Source organism: Lathamus discolor, chromosome 2 (assembly GCF_037157495.1).
Source record: "Lathamus discolor isolate bLatDis1 chromosome 2, bLatDis1.hap1, whole genome shotgun sequence".
In the NCBI taxonomy this organism is placed as follows: Eukaryota; Metazoa; Chordata; class Aves; order Psittaciformes; family Psittacidae; genus Lathamus; species Lathamus discolor.
The window spans coordinates 11,226,259-11,246,348 of NC_088885.1; the positions used below are offsets into that span (position 1 = coordinate 11,226,259).

The following is a 20,090-nucleotide window of genomic DNA, read 5'->3' on the forward strand; positions in this document are numbered from 1 at the left end:
AGTATATGAGATCTCAAGAAAAGTGAGTTGGGAGTTCCCAAAGTGAACTGCCCTAGGTGGTAGTTAGGTTAATACCATAAAAGTGAAAGCTCTTTTTATGAGCCCTTAGCAAGAACTAAACCTGTGAGTAAATTGCTGAGATAGTTTTCCAGAAGGAAGCTCCAGTAAGGACTTATATCTCAATTTCAATAACAACACAGAAACCTGCTGATTTATTGCGATGTGTTTTTAGAAACTTTGGGATGCTTCAGGTGGCTACAAGTAAAGCTGGAGCTTTAAGCAACAAATGCTTGGATGAGCTCAAACATTCCGGGTTTTCCTGTGCTTAATATGTTGCATTGCTATCTTGATATGTAATGTCACAGATGGTAATATTAGTCATGAAAGAACAAAGTAGCCAAGTCCATAGACAAATTAAGGTGGTGGAGGGGCAGACAGAGAAAGGAGAGAAGACAGAGAGCAGCGAATACCTACGGCAAACAAACTGTATTTTGAAGCTCTTTTATACACACTGAACACCATTGCAAGATCTATGTGTTGGCAAAAGTTAGATAGAAGTTGGATAGAAGGCTGTAAATCCTTAACCTGGCTGGTATCCACTGCAAAAAGTAGAGCAAGTAGTGTGGTGAAAATACTTGGAAATGAATGGATGAACTTAATTTAGCAATGGGCAGCCATCCCACAAATTCTCATGCAAACCAATGGTGGCTTCCTCTATTTTTTAAATAACTGCACAGCCCTTCTTCAACAAGGTGATTTAGAGTGTTTGCCTCTATCTTCTCTGCACCTTTCAAATGTCTTTTTTAACCGTTTGAATACAGCCCATTTTGCCTACCTTTCCTAAGGGAAAGATTCAGATACATTTGAGTATGAAAAGAATAAGACAATGATTGAAGGCACCATTTGACAGACAAGCTATAAAGCCCATGGAACTACATATGCTGTAAGGAGTTGTGGAGGGATTCTTCCAGCTCAGCACAGAACATGATCACTGCTTGCTAAGTGACTTCCATTTCCATGAACGGAAGAAGTGGAGTTGATGTTAAATGAGGTAGCACACTTCCATGAAAGAAACACACCTCTTGAGTAACTTCTAAAGTCAAATATGCAATCCTATTAAAAGAAATTCACATGTAGAACTGTACTGGTGAAATTGCCCTTCTCATCTCTGAGTCATCTCTGAGTTTGGGAGGACAATGAGAAAGACAATTGGGCCAAAGAGCTATGAACTGGTACAAACGAAAATTTTATGAAGGAAAGACAGCAAAAATATTTCACCTATAGTAAATGTGAAAGTTTGTCCGTAAGTTCAGCTTAGAATCACAGAATCACAGAATCACAGAATCCCAAGGGTTGGAAGGGACCTAAAAAGATCATCTAGTCCAACCCCCCTGCAAGAGCAGGGTAGAAACAGATTTCCTACTTTCCTTTTGAACTTGGTTGACTTTACACAGGTCGGAGTATATATGGTGACGATTTACTAGAGTTTGGCGGTTGAACTCTCAGGGAGGAAGGGCAGAAAGGGGTGGTTTACAGGTGTAAGGCATACAAATGAACAAATGGGTTTTTAGGCTAAGCAGTAAGGAAAATTCCCAACACTGATTTTATTGTGCTATGGAATAGAGTACTCAAGTGAAGGGATAGATGCCTAATAGCCTGAGATGGAAAATACTATATACTGAGAGTACACTTTCACTGGCAAGGAAACACATAATTTAATAGGTCTTTTCCATTTCTATGATCCTGTAACTTGGGGCCGTTCCAAAAGGAAAGATACATTGAAGTTCTGCATCTCTTTCATAAAGCTCTTGATCTATCTTGGCATACACAGGCTCATATATTGAAGCTATTTTGTTTGAAAGATTTTACTATTTGGAAGGAGATTTGATCATTCTCCAGAGACTGGACAAATATTGTGAAAGCAGAAATAATGGCAAGTGTTACCCTCTTCTTTAATGCCATTTATTTTATAATCCAGATTTGACAGTCTTGTTGCAGTGCCTGGATTCCCTTGAGAAAGAAACAGCAAACTAAGTTGCATTGCATATGATGATTTTGTAATCTTCCTCACATTTGTCATACATCGTTCTCATTCTCTGTATACAAGGCTTTTACATAGTTCACAAAGCAGAAGGTCTGATTTCCATTTACTGCTTTGTTTTATCCTATGCTTAAAGGGTAGGGCAGAAACCTACAGGCAATTCCTCTGGTACTGCAACAACCTGGGAATACACAGAAATTGGGCCTGTTCAAAGCCTCATATTTCATTTAAAGTCCGAAGCGTGGATGAACTTTTTCAAAGACCATATACTTTTATTAACAAAGCCATATTTTACAGAAATAAATTCAGAGGGTTTAGATGGTTAGCAATGACAATTACTGAGTGATTTGGAGCACATAAATGAGACCTCAGCCTTTCTGCAAATCAAGAATACAGGAAAATTAATCTTTGGTCAGCTGAAACTTACTGCACTGAAGTAACACAACATAAAAGTCCATTCCATGTTAGGTTTTTTTCAACCTGATAGATGCACATGCACAAAATTTGACCTTTTTAAGATGTTAACACCAGAGGATCCCCTGCCTCCTGACGTTCCCTCTAATTGATGTAATCTGCACAGTCAGGCTAACTCAAATGTATTTTCCCAGACCATGAATCATGTTAACTATACTTCAGTAACATGAGGAAAAAGCACAAAGAGCTGCTTCTGCTCCAGAACAAACTTCAATCTTGGACATCAATGTTCATTTCTGTTTAGGATTATAGCTGTTTCCAGTGAAAAGTAAGATCTGAGTATCTTATTTCTTAAAAGAACAAAATGCTAAAATGTGCATGGATAAATATCCTTATTCTCCTTCACGCTAGGATGCACAATTCTTAATAATCAGATTCTTGCTCATGTCAAGATGTGGAAGGGTGGAAAAGAGTTTTTATATGTGGATATCCAAGCAAAGTAGATTATATGAAAACCTAGGAGGGGAGTGGTGGGGAGAAATATAAAAACAAACCAGGAAGAAAGAATGAAAAAAAGAGAGAAATGGTCTTGACCATCTTGTGGTGTTACAACTATTCAATATGTTGATGTCTAGCTGACTAGCTAGCACATCCCAAGTTGTGCTTTAGTACCATAGGTTACGGCTTTAGTACCGTATGTCTCAAAATCCTTGATACTGTGAAACACTGAAAAAAATGAACATGGATACTTAGGTAAGTTCAAGAAATATTTCTCCTATGGTTTATGAATGAATGCCATAACAATTCTGACGGTTAGGTACCAAAATTAAAAGTACATGGCAGAGTCTTATTAGAGGTGGTGTTCTTACAGTACATGACATAGTGTTACCTGCTGTGAGACTGACTCTAGGTTGTAAGGAAGGTTTAATACTGTTTTCTGTGACATTGCAGGATTTAATACACATGAACTATATCCTAAGGATATCAGCTTTAATGATGTAAGTTGTAGATAATTTCCTTTTCTTAAAAGAGACTTGAGCCACTTGTTCATGGAGAATTCATCCCACTGGCATGATTTCCCCAATATATTAGTTAAACAATGACTTTAGAATCATCCAGAAAACAAAACAAAACAAAAAGCCCTTAACTCCACAACTTCTGCTTCTTTTTTAATTTTTCTATTGGGAACCATAGAGAAATAATTACTTCATTTACACATCAGTTTTAAATCTGCCCGAGAGTCACAGCCCCAGAGACATCATGGCATAAACAGTACGTCTTCTGGGTTACTTTCCTATTTCAGCATTATGAGGATCAAGGGAAAACATGGATTATGGACACACAGACCAAGAAACTTTCTGAACTTTGTATCATTCAATAACTCACATCTGAGGTCACAAGGTACAGACAGGTTGCATGATGATTCTTGTTAACTATCCTGGTAGCCAAAGAGGTCAGTTGCCAGCCCACGAAGCTATGCAAGAAAGCTGCCTCTGCATGCAACTCTTCTGTGTATGTCTTGGTGTTTACCTTCTCTCTCAGCAGACAGTGTACACAGAGGTAGGACACATTCTCCATCAGGAGCAGGACAGTTCCTCTTGGAGATAAAGCTGATTGTGGTTGTCTGACATGGATGAAAACCATGTCAGAGACTCTGAGCACTGCAATGAGACACTCGATGTCTGTGGAAGGGGCAGTGCCCAAAGACCTTAATGGATTGTGTCCTGAGCAGTCACTGCCCTACTGACTTTCCTCTCCTATTCATACCAAAAATGCTCTTCCAGAGAGGCTCCTTTTTGCCTGTATTTTTTCCCAGTGCCTGAACTTCTGTCCCTCTCCAAATCATAGCCATATAGAGTGGTCACAGTAGGAGGGGGACAAGTTATTGTAAGTAGATATGGCAGCAAGCTGGGACCAATAATGCGGGCACAAATCCATAGTGGTCTGGAGTACCAGCATGAGAAGGCACACAGCAGCTTCTAAGCACATAAACTAGATAAATTTAATCTTTTAGGTGTGTCAGAAAAACCCTGCTCTTCTTTCCCATAAAGAACAAAGAGCTACAGGCTTCTAAGCTGAGATGCATAAAGTTCAAGTATTTGGCTATTTGATGTTTTTATCAGCATTTTATGAAGCTAGAATATTTTACTCCAGTTTGGACAACTGGACTTTCTCCCACCAAGAGAAGAGAAAGAATTGCTTTGGTGGAACTGGAGAGCTGTTTGTCTACAGGAATCATTCTACTGCAGTCTTGCTGTTTCAGAATTCCACAAAGGTGCTAAACAAAATACTGTTGAATGCATCATTAACTTCCCCCCCCCCCCCCCCTCTTTTTTCTGCACTCTATCATTAGGTTGAATAAGAGAGAAAGCAAAGCTAATAAAATGCTCTGGAAAAATGTTGAGGATAGATATTAGGCAAAGACCCCCTACTGCATGCTCTTCAGGGCTGCATACTAACTAATGGGTGGTTATAGAGAAGATTCAGTCAGATGCTTCTCAGACATGCAGAGCAAAAGGAGAAGAGACAACAGCTGCACAATCCAACCACAGAAATCTGGCCTGGATATAAGAAAAGAATTCTTCACCATGAGGTGGTGTGGCAAGGAGCAGGTACCCAGAGAGGCAGGAGAATCCTCCCCACCTTTGGGGTATTCAAAACTCACCTGGTGACAGCCTTGAACAACCAGACCTAGCTTAGATTTCAGCAAGAGAAAAGGCTAGATGACCCTTTGATGTCCCTTCCAACCTACATTAGTGTGCTGCTCAAGGCGATACAAACCCCCCAGTATTTCACAGAAGAAAGGCAAACCTGTGTTTTCCCTAGAGGTGTCAGTCTGCAACATGATTCAGCAAGGGACAAGAAAGCTTACAAGAGGTGGTAGCTCCAAGACCCTTTTTGCACATTTTGAATTTGTCCATCCCTATGCACCCTGGACACCTGGGGTGAAATACGGGGAAGAAGTATAGTTACAGGCATGGCAGCTGATGCAGGCCATAAAGATGTCAGAGGTCTGACAGCACCACAGACTTTGATAGATTTGGTATCTGCACTGTGTGGCAATTCATCCACGCATTTGGGCACAACCTGCTGTGCTTATGCCCTGCCACATGGCCATCTGTGTAAGAGGGGAGCTGGCTGCCCCTTCCAACCCTCTTTATGTCTTTTCTGAAGGGGAAATGGGGGCCAAGGAAAACCCACCTGGCTGAGGCTGTCGGCAGAAGGAACGCTGTTGACAGTTCAGGGCCAACCTCCCTACTGAGACTCTCAACAGAGGAGGAAGCAAAAGGCACACGTGGTTTCATATGCCTTTGGCTTTTCTTGGATTAACTTGATCCCTGAAGTCTGCAGGAAAGCAGAGCTGAGGAGGCAAACTGCTCCAAAAGTAAATGCCGCCTGGGGACTTGGCTGGGAATTAGACAGACATGTTACTGAGCCAAACTGTAAATCTAAAATTTTGAAATAAAGTTTGGAATTTTCCTCAGAAAAGCTCGGCCACCAGGAGGTCTGGCTGCAATGCCAGTGCCAGACGAGGCAGAAAAAACTGGACTGAGCTTCAGCAAGCAAGATATTCCCTGATTGCCAGTGATTGACAAGCTTGGCTTCAGCCCCTCTCCTTGAACATAACTGAAGCAGCTATCGGAAAAAGGCACCTACTGTAAAAAACACAACACGGGGTGTTCAGTGGGTGGTAAGAGTCTGCTTTTCACTCAGGCACCACTCAGGAGTCAGTCAGGAGCAGCGCACTGGTTTCAGTAGCAGCAGAGGCTTATACAGTTGAGAAAACAAAGTTGAAAACAAACAGCTGCATAATGTATTGCAGTAAGGCTTTCACAGCACAGAGATAGTGGGTCATAAACAAGTCCCCCAGTAACTGGAGAATATCCAACAAGGCACAAGGCCTAAAAAGAACTATTTGTTTTTTTTTACTCTTCATGAGATGAAATGCACACTGCAGGAAAATCCCGTGCAAATCAACATAGCGTCATGGAAACCACGAGACCATCAATTAAAGTAATAAATGGAAAGGGTTATAATAATATATACTTAGCACTTTACATTTTCAAAGTGCTGACAGCACATTAATCCTCAAAATACCCTTGTGAGGGCAAAGGCAGCTTTAACATTTTGAGGTGGGCTTGTGAAACATATTTTGGTCTCAAATTGATCTGACCTGACTTCTGTTCACTAGGATCATGATATTCAAAGTGAAATTAGATTATAGTATTTTCATACTAGATAACACGATGCTTCATTGTTTCGCCTCCTCTGAACTAAGAAGCAGATCCCAGCCAGTTTGCTAAACCAAACTTTGATGCCCACACTGTAAAACTGCTTTCTAAGGTCAATTCTTCCTCTTAGCTTGGGCCTAGGACCACTGTGTTTACTATCATTGGAGAATGTTATTACATTCAATTACTCAGCTAACCTTTTTCTACAGAAAAGAAACTATGCAAGACATAGTTGCCAATAATTTATATACCAAAAAATGCAGACTAGCCATTTCCAATGCACTGAGAATTGCCTCCAAGACAGCCAGAAAAGGAAAACAAGAGAACATAAGTTACATTTTATAACTTCAAAGGGCTGCTTTTTATCTTCCACAGATTATTTGCTCAACTGCAGTTTTGAATCAGCTCTGCATCTCCTGATGCTCAGGTCAGGGGCAGGGGATGGGGGGGACGGTCAGTTGTTCAGTTCGTTGCACATTTTCACTCCTATTTCCAGTTGTTTTCATTGGGGCCATGATTCTTCTGCTACCTCTGTAACTGCTCATGCTCTCAGTAAGTCAAACTGTCAGAAATGCTGGATACTCCTCTGTAGTTGTGCAAGATGGGATTCATTAAAATAACATGAAATTAAGTAGATGGCTATAAACAGAATATGTGTGTCAAAAGCACAAAAGCTAAGATTAATTAAAAAAAAAAGTATAATAGGGGAGTCCAAACTTAGGTCTTAGAGAAATGATTAATGAAAAACAAAACTACGAGAGGCAAGCTGATGCCTGTAGAGAGAGAGAAGAGGGAGAAGGAGGAGAGATGTAGAGATCACACAGACAGGTACTTCCTAACTATTTAGAATAACCAGTAGTTCAGTGGCTATGTTATCCAGACCAAGTGTATGATACTTCATGTTCTACCCATGTAACCTTAAAACTGAATCAGCAAGTAGTTGAGAAGCAGAGTTTAATAAATATTGGGACTGGTCATCTTCACTGCTGTCAACAGTACTGTGTGTAGTAACAGAGCAGAACGCTCACCATAACTAATAGGTAACTACAAAGTTTAATTCCCCCACTCCCCCCAACCACTCCCAAAACCCCCAAACTCTAACAAAGCAACACTCATGCCAGCAGAATGTGACATTTCCTGAGTAAGGAAGGAATTGCTAGTGAAGCTTCTAACCAGAATTTATCAGGAATGTTCTTCTGAGAAAAATAAGTCCAATCTAAGCAATGCCCTTCTTTAGAATCACATACAGCCACTTACATAAAAATGCCAGAAGACACCCGTTAGAAGTATGCTTAAACAGTACATTGCTAGCAGAAATTGTGGGATGAATATGTGCTGCCAAACTGTGGCACAAGCAGATGTTTAGTGAAGGCTGACGGGATGCACGCGCATGGTACCTAGAGGAGGGAGGGAGGGAGGGAGGGAAGAAGAAAGGGAGGGAGGCTCTGCAGTTGAGTTCTGCCAGATCCTGCTGTGCTGGGGATTCCCAAATGCGCCTGCAACATGCATATATGATTTCTAGCAGACGTCTGTGTTGGGTCCCTCTATACTGCTCAACTAAAGAGATAAAAATAGGGCTGAGAAATTACTTCAAAATATGCAAAATGTTTTGAAGATAAAGTCCTCAAAATGACCGAATCATCTCTTCATTGTTAGCGGGAGTGAGAGGAGGTTAAAAAAAGATCTGAAATGACCAACCACTTCACATATTGGGAAATCACCTCAGTTAACACAAGCAAGCTAAATGATGGTGGCCTAAAATTTCCATTCTGCTGGCTATTAGATGAAAAGCAATGACAATTCTGTCTGCTCACAGACTGTGGGCACAAAATTTCAGTGGCCCAAGCAGATCCCAGACAGATAATAACTATTGCTCTCCGTTCTCCAAACTATGAGTTCGGAAGTTTAAGCTGATACAAATAGTGTGTTTTGCCACTGTAAGCTCTCTTCTGCTTATCTTTAGATTTTATGCTGTGCTTATTACAGTGGTATTCCTTCTAGGCTACTCTTCCCACAAAACACTCTTGCCAAACTCCTAATGATCCATTCATCCTCTGTCTTGATATAAAAAACCTCATGCAAGACATGATAAACACTAAGGCAATTAGCTACACCACCTGCCCCATTCCACCTACTTGCCTTACGCTACTGAAGGCACCACCACATCAACAACTACAAATCTGGATCCAGACCCAGACCAGTAAGATGTCCTTCCACAAACTTCCAATTATGTTTATTTTTGGCTGCTGAATAAGACCAACTTCCTCCTTGCATCCCATTAGCTTATTCCAGGAAGTATTTAAAATTAGAAAATAGAAATGCTTCTTTGCAAACTATCAAAAAAGATGAAAGAAAAAAAACACAACAAACACGTAAATTACAGGAAATCATGTGCCCTTTAACCAGATCAGCACAGCGGAAATGCAGACATTCTTTGGGAAGAAAGGACTTCTATTTTGTGGCAAAACTGAATATATAACTCGTGCTTTCTACTAAGTAAACCCTAATCAGTATACATAATGCATATGCATATTTGAGGTTGTATGTTGGCCGAGGGATAGAAAAATAAAACCAAAGGAAACCAGACATTCCTTACTCCAAGATGGAAGTACCTATTTACTGCTCTAAGAGGGAACAATTAAAGAAGATCTCCTTCCTTGAAACTGTTCCCACAAAAAATATATTAGCACAGCTACACCAACTCTTTCTCAAAAGAGTTGAATAGAACAAGAAAAACAGAGGCACACTGAGTTCACATACACGTGGTTAAGACAAGTATGGGTCCCCTACAGACCACTTATGGGAAAAATATGGTTACTGTTGTAAATAGTATTCCTATTCAGTACTTACTAGTGTCAGTGAAAATACTTCCACTGCTTTAAGGTGTGTAAGTCTGGCTCAGGGTAATATTTCAAATTATAGAGCTTTTTGAATTTGTATACTTTAATTTTTTTTTTAATGGACAAACATTAGACATCCACATGAGAATACTGCTAACCAGGTGCCATACTGAATTGCTTCTGTATCAACAGGTTAATAACAATAATATTAGACTGAGTAGTGTAAAATTCAGTAACTATTCTATTGTGGGTTAGCTAACATAATCCTATTTATTGCATTTTTAATGCTTTCTGAAGGACTTGGGGGTATAGCACCTAAATCTATGCCAGAAGAGAATTTAAAATACTTAATGAGGATGACGGGTTAAAACTTCAACAGGGGAAGTTTAGATTGGATATAAGGAGGAAGTTCTTTCCTGTTAGGGTGGTGAGGCACTGGAATGGGTTGCCCAAGGAAGTTGTGAATGCTCCATCCCTGGTGGTGTTCCAAGGCCAGGCTGGACAAAGCCATGGGTGACATGGTTTAGTGTGAGGTGTCCCTGCCCATGGCAGGGGGGTTGAAGCTAAATGATCTTATGGTCCTTTCCAACCCTAACTATTCTATGATTCTATGATAACAGTATCATTTAACATAGCACTGGTAACTACTGGAACCAGAGCCAAGTTCCTTATGTTTTCATTATTGAGGCACTGAAAACATGGAGCAAATTAAAAAACTGTTGTGACAAACACTTAGGGAAAAGTCTCCCTTAAGTGAAATAAAGAAAGAACTCCTGGCACTTTATGAGTAAGTATGAGCTTAGGACTTTGCAGTGTTGAGGTGAAAATTTTGATCAGCAACCAGATCCGCATTGTTTTCATCAAAAGATAGTGGGAAACAATACTTGCTCTCATGAGCTTACTACTTTCATTTCCTAAGCGTAGGAGAGAACTACATGAAACACACACTAGATTTTCCGATTTTTGCAAAAACTCCTTATAGCATGAGTTGCTAAAGCACACTAACTGAAAATCTTGTGTATATGGTGCTGTTTTTTTATGGACACAGTATAAACCCAGTGCAAGATAAATTTCAAATTTACTCTCCAAGACACTTCCATTGTTGCATCATAATTTCTCATTTCCACATTATTAAAGTTCTCTCTTAATATGAAATGAAGACCATTTCTATCAACATTCCTAGAAAAGGACTGAGCTCACACCAAGGCCAAGGCAGCAGAAGGGAGGCCAAATGTGCCCCAAAATCACATGGTTTTCCCTTTGAACCCAGTACCTCAGCAGAAATAAATGAAAGAAAAGTCTAATTTTCACAAAATCCCAGACTGGTTTGGGTTGGAAGGGACCTTAAAGCTCATCCAGTTCCAAGCCCCTGTCACAGGCAGGGACACCTCCCACTAGGGCAGCTTGCTCCAAGCCCTGTCCAACCTGGCCTTGAACACTGCCAGGAATGGGGCAGCCACAGCTTCTCTGGGCAACCTGTGCCAGTGTCCCATCACCCTCATAGGAAAGAATTTCTTCCTAATGTCTAATCTAAATCTTCCCTCAATCAGTTTAAAGCCATTGCCCCTTCTTCTATCACTAAAAGCCGTGCTAAAAATTCTCTGTCTCTCTTATAAGCCCTCTTTATATATTGAAAATGCCCCATATTAAGGTCATTCTCTTCTCTAGGTTGAACAACGTCACCTCTCCAGGCCTCTACTCATAGAAGAGGTGTCCCAGCCCCTCTGATCACTTTCATGGCCCTCCTCTGGACTCATACTACAAGGTCCATGTATGCCTTGTGCTGGGGACCCCACAGCTGGGTGCAGTACTCCAGGTGGGGCTCAGGAGAGCAGATGTATATTCCCAAATGCCTGCATGCAGACATTATACCTATGCGAGGCCAAAACAAAGACACCATTCACTGTGTAATTAGTAGCCAGATCTGAAGAGAGAAAAAAATATTTTTAATCTTTGTGGCTTTTTTGTGTGCTCCATTTCACTTAGGCGAGCCATTTGTTGCACAATTTATACTAAACAAAGCGTTCTCCAATTCACAATGTATTGTTTCATGAAAACAGAGGAAAAACGCCCACCCCTGTCACCAGTTCATGCCACAGGACAACCTTCATCTACCATTAGCAACAGTGCTATAGATGGACAGAATTTATTTCTGTCTAAGCTGAAGGCAATCACCAGGCAAGCTGCACCAAGAGATTTTGCTCCTTTATAAATATGAATGGCTAAAGGAAAGTGTCAACAATAACAAGAAAATCAAACTCCATGCACTTTCCACAAACTGGCATCCTTCCGCAGATGACGCAAATCTTTTGTTCTACAGTGGATTGCAATTATCTAAACAAAGGGATTACAACAGCCAACTGATTTTTGGTAGTAATATTGAAAACTGACACAGAAGTTTCAGTCAGAGGTTTGCCAGTTGGCACAATAAAGAAGGGAAACCCCTCCAAAAGGCAGCACGATAGAGCTCCTCCCTCCTAAACACACAGAAGCTGCAGCACTTACTTTGTGACTTTCTTCTTTCCCCATCCTTACAGTTGAGGCAGTTTCTGCACCTTATCTTCAGATTTTCAAACCATGCTCTTGCTCCAGTGCTATAAATGCAGAATAATTGTTTGTTTGAGTGGGCATCAAGAAGAGAACCTGGCAGAGAGCCTGGACTGAAAATAGCTTGTTTTCCTGATTCATGAGCTCATAACTTATCTCAAACCAGCTACTCGGGGCAAAACATCCCTTGTGTTCCCCATATGCCTCCTGCATGATGGCTCTGACTATGATGCAGCTTAACAACCAGCCCTGGGAAACTCTCGGGAAGCATTTGGAGCTACATTAGTAGAGCGAAGAGTGGCATGGGTCTGCTTAATTTCAGAAAATGGCAGTGGGATTACAATGTGGTGACAGGACTCATCGAAAGAATTTATTTCCATGCTTTGGGCCTGTGGCCTAATGAATTGGAAAATATTTCCCTATGTTCTTTGCTTAAGTTCTAAATTAAACTGACATCTTTTATTAAAAATGCAGGGTTTATAAACTGAAATGCATGGCATGCTATTGCCTATTTGATAATGCAAGCTTCCTATCAGCCATATGTATCGTAGAATCCCAGACTGGTTGGGGTTAGAAGGGACCTTAAAGTTCATCCAGTTCCAACCCCCTGCCATAGGCAGGGACACCTTCCACCAGACCAGGTTGCTCCAAGCCCCTGTGTGCAGCCTGACCTTGAACACTGCCAGGGATGGGGCAGCCACAGCTTCTCTGGGCACCCTGTGCCAGCGCCTCAGCACCCTCACAGGGAAGAACTTCTGCCTAATGTCTCATCTCAGTCTCCCCTCTGTCAGGTTAAAGCCATTCCCCTTGTCCTGTCCCTACAGGCCCTTGTCCAAAGCCCCTCTCCAGGTTTCTTGTAGCCCTTTTAGGCACTGGAGCTGCTCTAAGGTCTCCCCTTAAGGAGCCTTCTCTTCTCCAGGCTGAACCAGCACAGCTCTCTCAGCCTGGCTCCAGAGCAGAGCTGCTCCAGCCCTCGCAGCATCTCCATAGCCTCCTCTGGACTGGCTCCAACAGCTCCATACCCCTCTCGTTTTGAGGGCCTCAGAGCTGAACACAGGACTGCAGGGGGGTACTCACAAGAGGAGAGCACATGGGGTGGCATACACTGGGCTGTAAACTCTCCACATGTGAAAATTTAAGCCCTGAATAGCGTATTCAATGCAATGTCTATACTGATCTATGTAAATCAACAAGTATACTGAATGATGTTGGTGGGGTTATAGCTCTGAGTTTATATTCTACATTACAGACTGATGATTTTTTCTTTACTTGTTTACAGTGCCTGAAAAAAACAACAGTCTACTGCTCACTGCCCATTAGCTTCCCACTGATAGGATAGGAATTTAACAAGCAGCTTAACTGAAGTAGGGCTTTCATTCTCAGACATCTTAGAGGAGAGAAGACTTTTTGGGGAGCTTAAAGGTTTTTGCATCGAGGCAAACCAAAATTTGCCTATTTGCAGTCCCCTTTCCATGTCACTAAGAGGAAAGCAGCAAGAGCTGCAGACAGCCTCCCCAGAGGACTTAGTTCAGCATCTGCTGGAGATCTTCCAAAGGGTAATGCTACTCTGCAGTGTAAAGAAACGGTTTGATAACACTCCCTCTGTAGCTTAGAGAGCCAGATAAAAGCAGCAAGGAGAGATTTAATTACAGTTCAGAGGCTCACAGTTCTGTTCTGCTAATGAAGTGGTCTGACTGTTAGCTTTTCTTGCTGAAAAAATAAAGACTGATAAGTCATGTTAACAACATTATTATCAGTGGCTTTGGAGATGATACACATATTCTCTGCCTGAGATTCTGCCTAGAGCTATATAAATCTGAACAGTGAAGTAGCACAGTCCAGTCAGTTCCATGCTAGAGTGGACTAAAGGAAAAGTGAAACCAGCAGCATCACAATTCATGAAAGATTCATTTCCTAAATTCCTATTTCCTGAAATAGATTCCTTTAAAATTCTCACAAGAATCAGTTCACATCAAGAGATAACAGGGTAGAGTGTTGTTCTCAGAGAAAACAAAGTGAGCCCATACCCTTTAAACCTCCAAGTATCTGTGCTGATTTTGAAGCAGCTGCCAAAAACTCTGCAGCTTTCCTGAATACCGAACGATTATTACTTACGTTATGCACGTTCAGTGCTCATGCAGCTTAACCTGGACATAGCACAGTACAGGAATGAGAAATCACCAATCACAAATACTGACAGCATTTTTCTGTTTGCTCCATAGTACAAGCATGACAGTAAAAGCACATCACTCACAGAGGTTTCTCAACATGGGAGCTCTGTCCCCCTCATGAGCCGCCTTCCTCCTCCCCTGTGAACTGCTTGCTTTCGCTTTTTTGACCACCTTGTGTTTTGTGTTTCCTCTTCCTTCCCCTGCCCACAACAGTTCCTACTGATCACTTTAAAGAGAAAGGTTTCATTTCCCCCTGCACACTAGATGCGGATATGCAGACCCACTTATCCATCACTTAGTGGTGTTTAAGTCAGTGATGTTATACCAGCATAAAGGTGGTGTGAAAGGGCAATTTGGCTCAGTGTAGTCTTCATCTGTTCAAGCTCATACTAGCACACTGAGTTCCAAATAATTAGGAGCAACTCTCCAGCTGGTGTTTTGGTAGAAAAGGTGGTTGAGCAACCCAGTCTGGATTTTCCTACATCTGAAAGAGCCTGAAGATGCCTTGAACATTACATACACTTTCCTAATATGTTTTCAGTGTCGGCTATAGCACAGCAGTGGGTGGAATGACAAATAGGTATTCTTTGGGAATGATTTGCCACTGTCAGAGTTCAGAGGAGTTCAGAGCATTACATTTGTATTTATTTACTGGTGCTTTCCACTATTTATCAGGATTTTTCCCCTGCCCAATCCATGCAGTTTAGACTCAGAGAATTCCCTCTGCTTTGCTGCTAGGGCTCCCCTGGATTTTATCATCCATAAAGTTTGCACACTGATGAAGGAACACAGATACTTCAAGTGATGTTTTGCATATTCAGGTTTCACTCCTGGTTGTGCTAGTGATCCGCTGTGCCACCTTTCTATGCAAGCTTTTTTGGAAGCAGTGAGGAGCACAAGGTTGATGGGGTCTGTATCACACAACTTCATCTTACTAATTAGATTTATTCTTTTTAAACTGATATATTTCTCTTTAATAGGCTGTGAAGCAACAAATGGGTTAAGATGTCAAACTTGCCCACCCCTCAACCCCTCCTTAATACTACATTTTTTAAAATGAAAAGGGAATATGAGGGTTGAAACCAATCAATTGAAAACTCAGAATGCCATTACAAAGACTTCTGAGTATTATAACTCTCTTTCCACTGGACTTAATCCAGAAATTCAGGTGGTTTCTGTTAATATCTAGAGCGCAAGGAAGATTTCTGACTGAATCATCTGAAGACTATTTTAAAGAATGACTACATTAACAAGTATTACCAGCTTCCCGTTCAGACTAAAAAGAATGTATTCTTTTAATGCAATTAACTCCAGGGTGTTTTGTTCCCTCCCCCCCCCCCCCCAACCCAGTCTTCTGCCTCCTCTTATCTTCATTCCCTTGGGTTTCACAAACATACAGTAACAATTAATTATTACTCAAACCAAGGTGGTTAACACTGTACTATTAATACAACCTTTCTGGGGAATTATAAACCCCCTTTTATGCTCACCAAGTATATAAGTAGCAATATTTATTCATGTATTATTCATCAGGCCATGATGAGCTGAATAGGGAAGGTTGTATCAGTGTGGGTAAATTGAGAACAGATTAATACCTCACCCTAAAAATCAAACTGAACATGGACTTCTTTCCCCCCTTTGGAGACTTTAAGGTGCTCTTTCCTTCTCTCTTCACCTCTTTAGTTATTTATGTAATTCTTATAATGCTCCCTTTACATTTCCAAGCTTCATTTAAATAGAGTGTTACGTGAGGAAAACTAAACAACGAGTATTGATATAAATGCCTGATTAAAACAAACCCCGACATTGTTATTTACACTTCAATCATTTATCTTGAGGGAAAAGTGACTGTAGTTCGTTGTATGTTATTTAGACATGAAAGAAATGTCAAGAAACTCTCTCCACAATCACACTAGAATCTTTCACTGGAGTTGCTTAATAGATAGGCCTTGCACATCACATCTTTGAACATACAGGAAATAAAACTGTAAATGAATTAATGTAGAAGTACTGAAATGGCACTCCTTAGGTGGTAAAGAAACAATAATATTGTAGCATCACACAGGGACAATAGAACACCTTTGGAACAGTTTAACTTACTTGTGGAAGAATTTATTTAGGCACGCTGCCTCATCCACAGAAATGACAAAATGTGTATTAATTTAAATGGTGCCCAGATCTTATCCCCAAAATGCCACTAGTTGTATTAGAGTGTGCCTAAACAGGGGGTTATAATCATTGTGCTGAAAACACGCATAAGCACAAGGAAAAAAAAGCCCCTTCAAGATCCCAATCAGCTGAGAGAACCTGCTACATAATGTTTAACATTCCATCAAGTAGTCATGAATTTGCTATTTCATTTGAAATAAAAATGGCATTATATCTAATGAAAAAAATGGCAGTGCTTTCCATCAGCAGAAAAATTTCAGTGGGAAAAAGGCACACGTTTTCAATAAGCATTTCATCAACTCTCTGATTCAAATACTTGAAATATTGTATTTAAATTATGAATTTCAGAAAGGAACCAGGAAAGATCTGAATGAAGTCTTCCCATTTCCCAAACAAGTCCAGCTTTCACACTATGGAGAGGTTTGCTCACTTGCTGGATTATACATACCTAAAAACTTCCCTTTATATGTTATTGCTGGGGTGGAAGGCACATAACTGGAGGGGGAAGAGGTGAAGATTGGGGCATTAAGAAGAAATTTGTTGTGGTATACTGGCATAATGAGTTACTGCAAAATAAAAAGAAGGTGCTGCTCCATTCAGTCCTTGTTTATTTTCCTACCCTTCTCACAAGTTAACTCAGTTCAAGAAGCAGGGCATTCCCTTATGACATACACTTCACATTTCTTAGCAAACTGCGCAACTCTGCATGGTATCATTTTTTTCTTTTATTTTTTAATGAAAAGGTGGTAAAAAAATAAAAATCTTGTATTGAAACTGTGACTTATTTAAAACTGAGATGTTTCCAGAACAACTTAATGGAAAAAGATTAGGCATTATTATTATTAAGCTATATATATAATTCTATCCACACACAAAAGCACATGCACACACCCCTTTCTGTGGCTTGGAACAATTGCTTAGGACAGATGGACTTGGGAGGGTTTTCACAAGTACTGCAAAAGGTCTCATGTACTGCATTTGTTTACACCAACTATTTAAAAACACATAAATCAGATGCTCCAGGGCAAGCAAAGCAAAAAAGGAGGTACAAGTAACACATATATGTATTTGGTACTAACAGCGGAAAGCTAATGTATATACAGCAAAATACGATAAATGTGGAGAGTATAATTTGCTCTAGCTTGTGCTACTCTTTATGCCAGATCTATTTAATAGAACTGCTTGCAGCAATGTTTAGTATTAGGTTATAGAGATCTCAGAAGGGAAAAGAGACAATAACAAGTGTTAAGAGTACGAATCTGGCTTGCAGTCAGAAAAGGCCACAGACAAGCAGTTCCTTTGCCTAGACTGAGGCTTGTGTACAGCCTGGGATTCAACACAAGGGAAAAGGTTCCTAAAATAGTCTTGGCCCGTTGTAGTACACAAAACGTGATATGGACTTAATCCTATCTAGCAAGGAGCAGAGCTGTGCTGAAGAGTGGAGTTAAATGCATTGTGTGAGCAACACCATCTGAAAGCAATAAATCTCTTAAGGAATACTTCCAGGTAGCGTCTCTGAATAGGTAATGCCCTTTGGGAACGTATGACGACGCTTTGAAGAGACAGCTTTCTCCTCCTCCCTAGAAGCCTTTCTAGCACTGCCCAGTGTAGGAAGAGACTCCCATAATTCCCAGAGAGATGGGAGAGCCTGCATTTCAATCAACAGCTCTCATTTAAGTGTTATTTCAAGAACAAAGATTACTGGCCAGTTCCCAAACTCTTTCCTTCTACTTAGCTCCTAGCAGCAAGAGCCTTGGGCCTTGGTTCCTGACCATCCAGCAAGCCCCTGGCAGTACTTGTCACTCCCTGCAGAAAGCACTGCAGGGATGGGTACCTCTTTATAGCTATGGTTTCTTAGGAACAGAAATCTCCTGCACTTCTCTCCATCTTTTCCAGTAAACTTACATCTGTGAATATGTAGTTGATATGTAACTGAGCTCTTACTGTGCTGTTTGAGAAGAAACCAGAGAATGTCGAATTTGCAAATCAACTATCTACCTGTTCTGATCAAACACATGTATCCTTTCCTTCAGAAAACAGCGCAATCACCCAGATCCTATATTCTTATTACTCTCTCTTTTGTTCTTCCTTCCCTATTTTTTTCCTGTATTCCTCCTAGGTGCTGAGTCCTGAACTCAGCTTAAAGAGCTGTAGCATCAGCATTCTCAATCATACAGAAATGATACACTTGTTTGAAGTTGCTGCACCTCCAGTGCATACCTGGACTTTCGTGGCAAGGTGCTGTGCACTCAAGATAGCAGTTGTTCCATGCAAGACTCTCAAAGAACTTAGTGATGCTCCATATATGAAAACATATATGCTGCTTTTGGCTTAAAGCCAGCATGGTTTAGCTAACCATCAAATTCACAGGCAAAGTAACCTTTTCCTATTTGGCAAAACTTATTTATGTGGTCAGTCAAATGTGTAAGTCAATCAAATAGTGTAGGTAGGAATCTAATTATCCCAGTTAGCAGATGGATCCATTCTTCTCACTTTCTGTGGGGAATAGCTTCCACTGAGCATGAGTTCCCACACTGTGAATGGGAGAGAAGAGGCCTGAAGATTTTGCACTTTCACAGTATACTCACTACTGCCATTCCTCAGAGCTTCTAAATTACAGCTTTCATCTGCAAGCTTTTTGGGGACAGGCTTTCTTTCTTTCTATTCATTGCTGGATAGACCACTTGAAATTGTGCAAAATCATACGTCCCCGGGCCACGCAGATAAATCAATATGCTCTCTCCTCTCCCAGTCTTTTTGTACAATTCGGCAATCTTCCATGTCGCTATTGTGTGTTTTTGCTTAAGAATATAAACCCACTTTCAGTAATTCTGCCACTGGTAAGCTTTATAGCATAAGTTCCGCGGTAATAGGAACAGAGACATAACAAAATTCATGGCACGTCCAAATTCACAGGAGGCATCAGACTTGTGTAACTACCATTGTGCTTGTAGTTCAGCTGAACCATCTTTGCACATTGATGATAAACATGAACTTAGTGTTGGTTAACCCACAAAACGCAGGCAAAACTTGCACCCCATGCTGATCTGACTGAACGCAGCAAATCTGACCAAAATCATACAACTCCTGTGTCTGGATACACTCTTCATGGCAAAGCTGTTAGAAAAACCTGTAACCGTGGACAGCCCTCTTCCCTCTTCTCTAAATTCAACATTCCCCATTTCAGCACAGGCCAGATGTAACAAGAGGGAATAGCAAAGTTTGTACTGCTGCTGTGCGTGATGAATTTGCATAATGTTACAGTATGCTAGACAAAATGATCCATTATTCATTGCACAGAAATTATCCAGTCATTCAATATATGCCAACAGTCAGAGCAAAAATATCAGTATCAAAATTTCTTTAATCCAAATCACTATTAACTTCATTATGTTCTGTCACATCTTGAAGATGCTGCATTTAATTTAATGAGATGTTTCTATCCCCTAAGCAAAGAATTTTAGCAGCAGAATAACTGTAAGAGAACTCAGAAGACCCTAAATGGGTTTCTGAAAGCTCTCATAACCACCCATACTGTACTATACCATTCACTTGCTGCTATTCATTGAGCGTTTTTTGTGGTATCGGAGCTTTAAAACCTGCATGCTTAGGTTCATGTACAAGACCGTGAGTTGTTTAGTATTTAAATGGGCAACAATTACTTTAACAGGAACAG

At 40.7% G+C, this 20,090-nt stretch overlaps 1 long non-coding RNA gene across 9 annotated transcripts in view; it reads right to left on the bottom strand.

Moving 5' to 3' along the window:
• The window catches only part of LOC136007667 (uncharacterized), a 282,089-nt gene that overhangs the window by 136,797 nt on the left and 125,202 nt on the right, over window positions 1–20,090 (bottom strand). For 2 of the 9 annotated variants that reach the window (XR_010609799.1, XR_010609800.1), the window contains exon 1: window positions 14,329–14,410. The exons of 6 other annotated variants lie outside the window; for them this stretch is intronic. This is a non-coding gene — a long non-coding RNA (uncharacterized LOC136007667). Of the gene's footprint in view, window positions 1–14,328; window positions 14,418–20,090 lie in introns of those variants that run through there. One more of the 9 variants, XR_010609796.1, reaches the window with a different exon arrangement.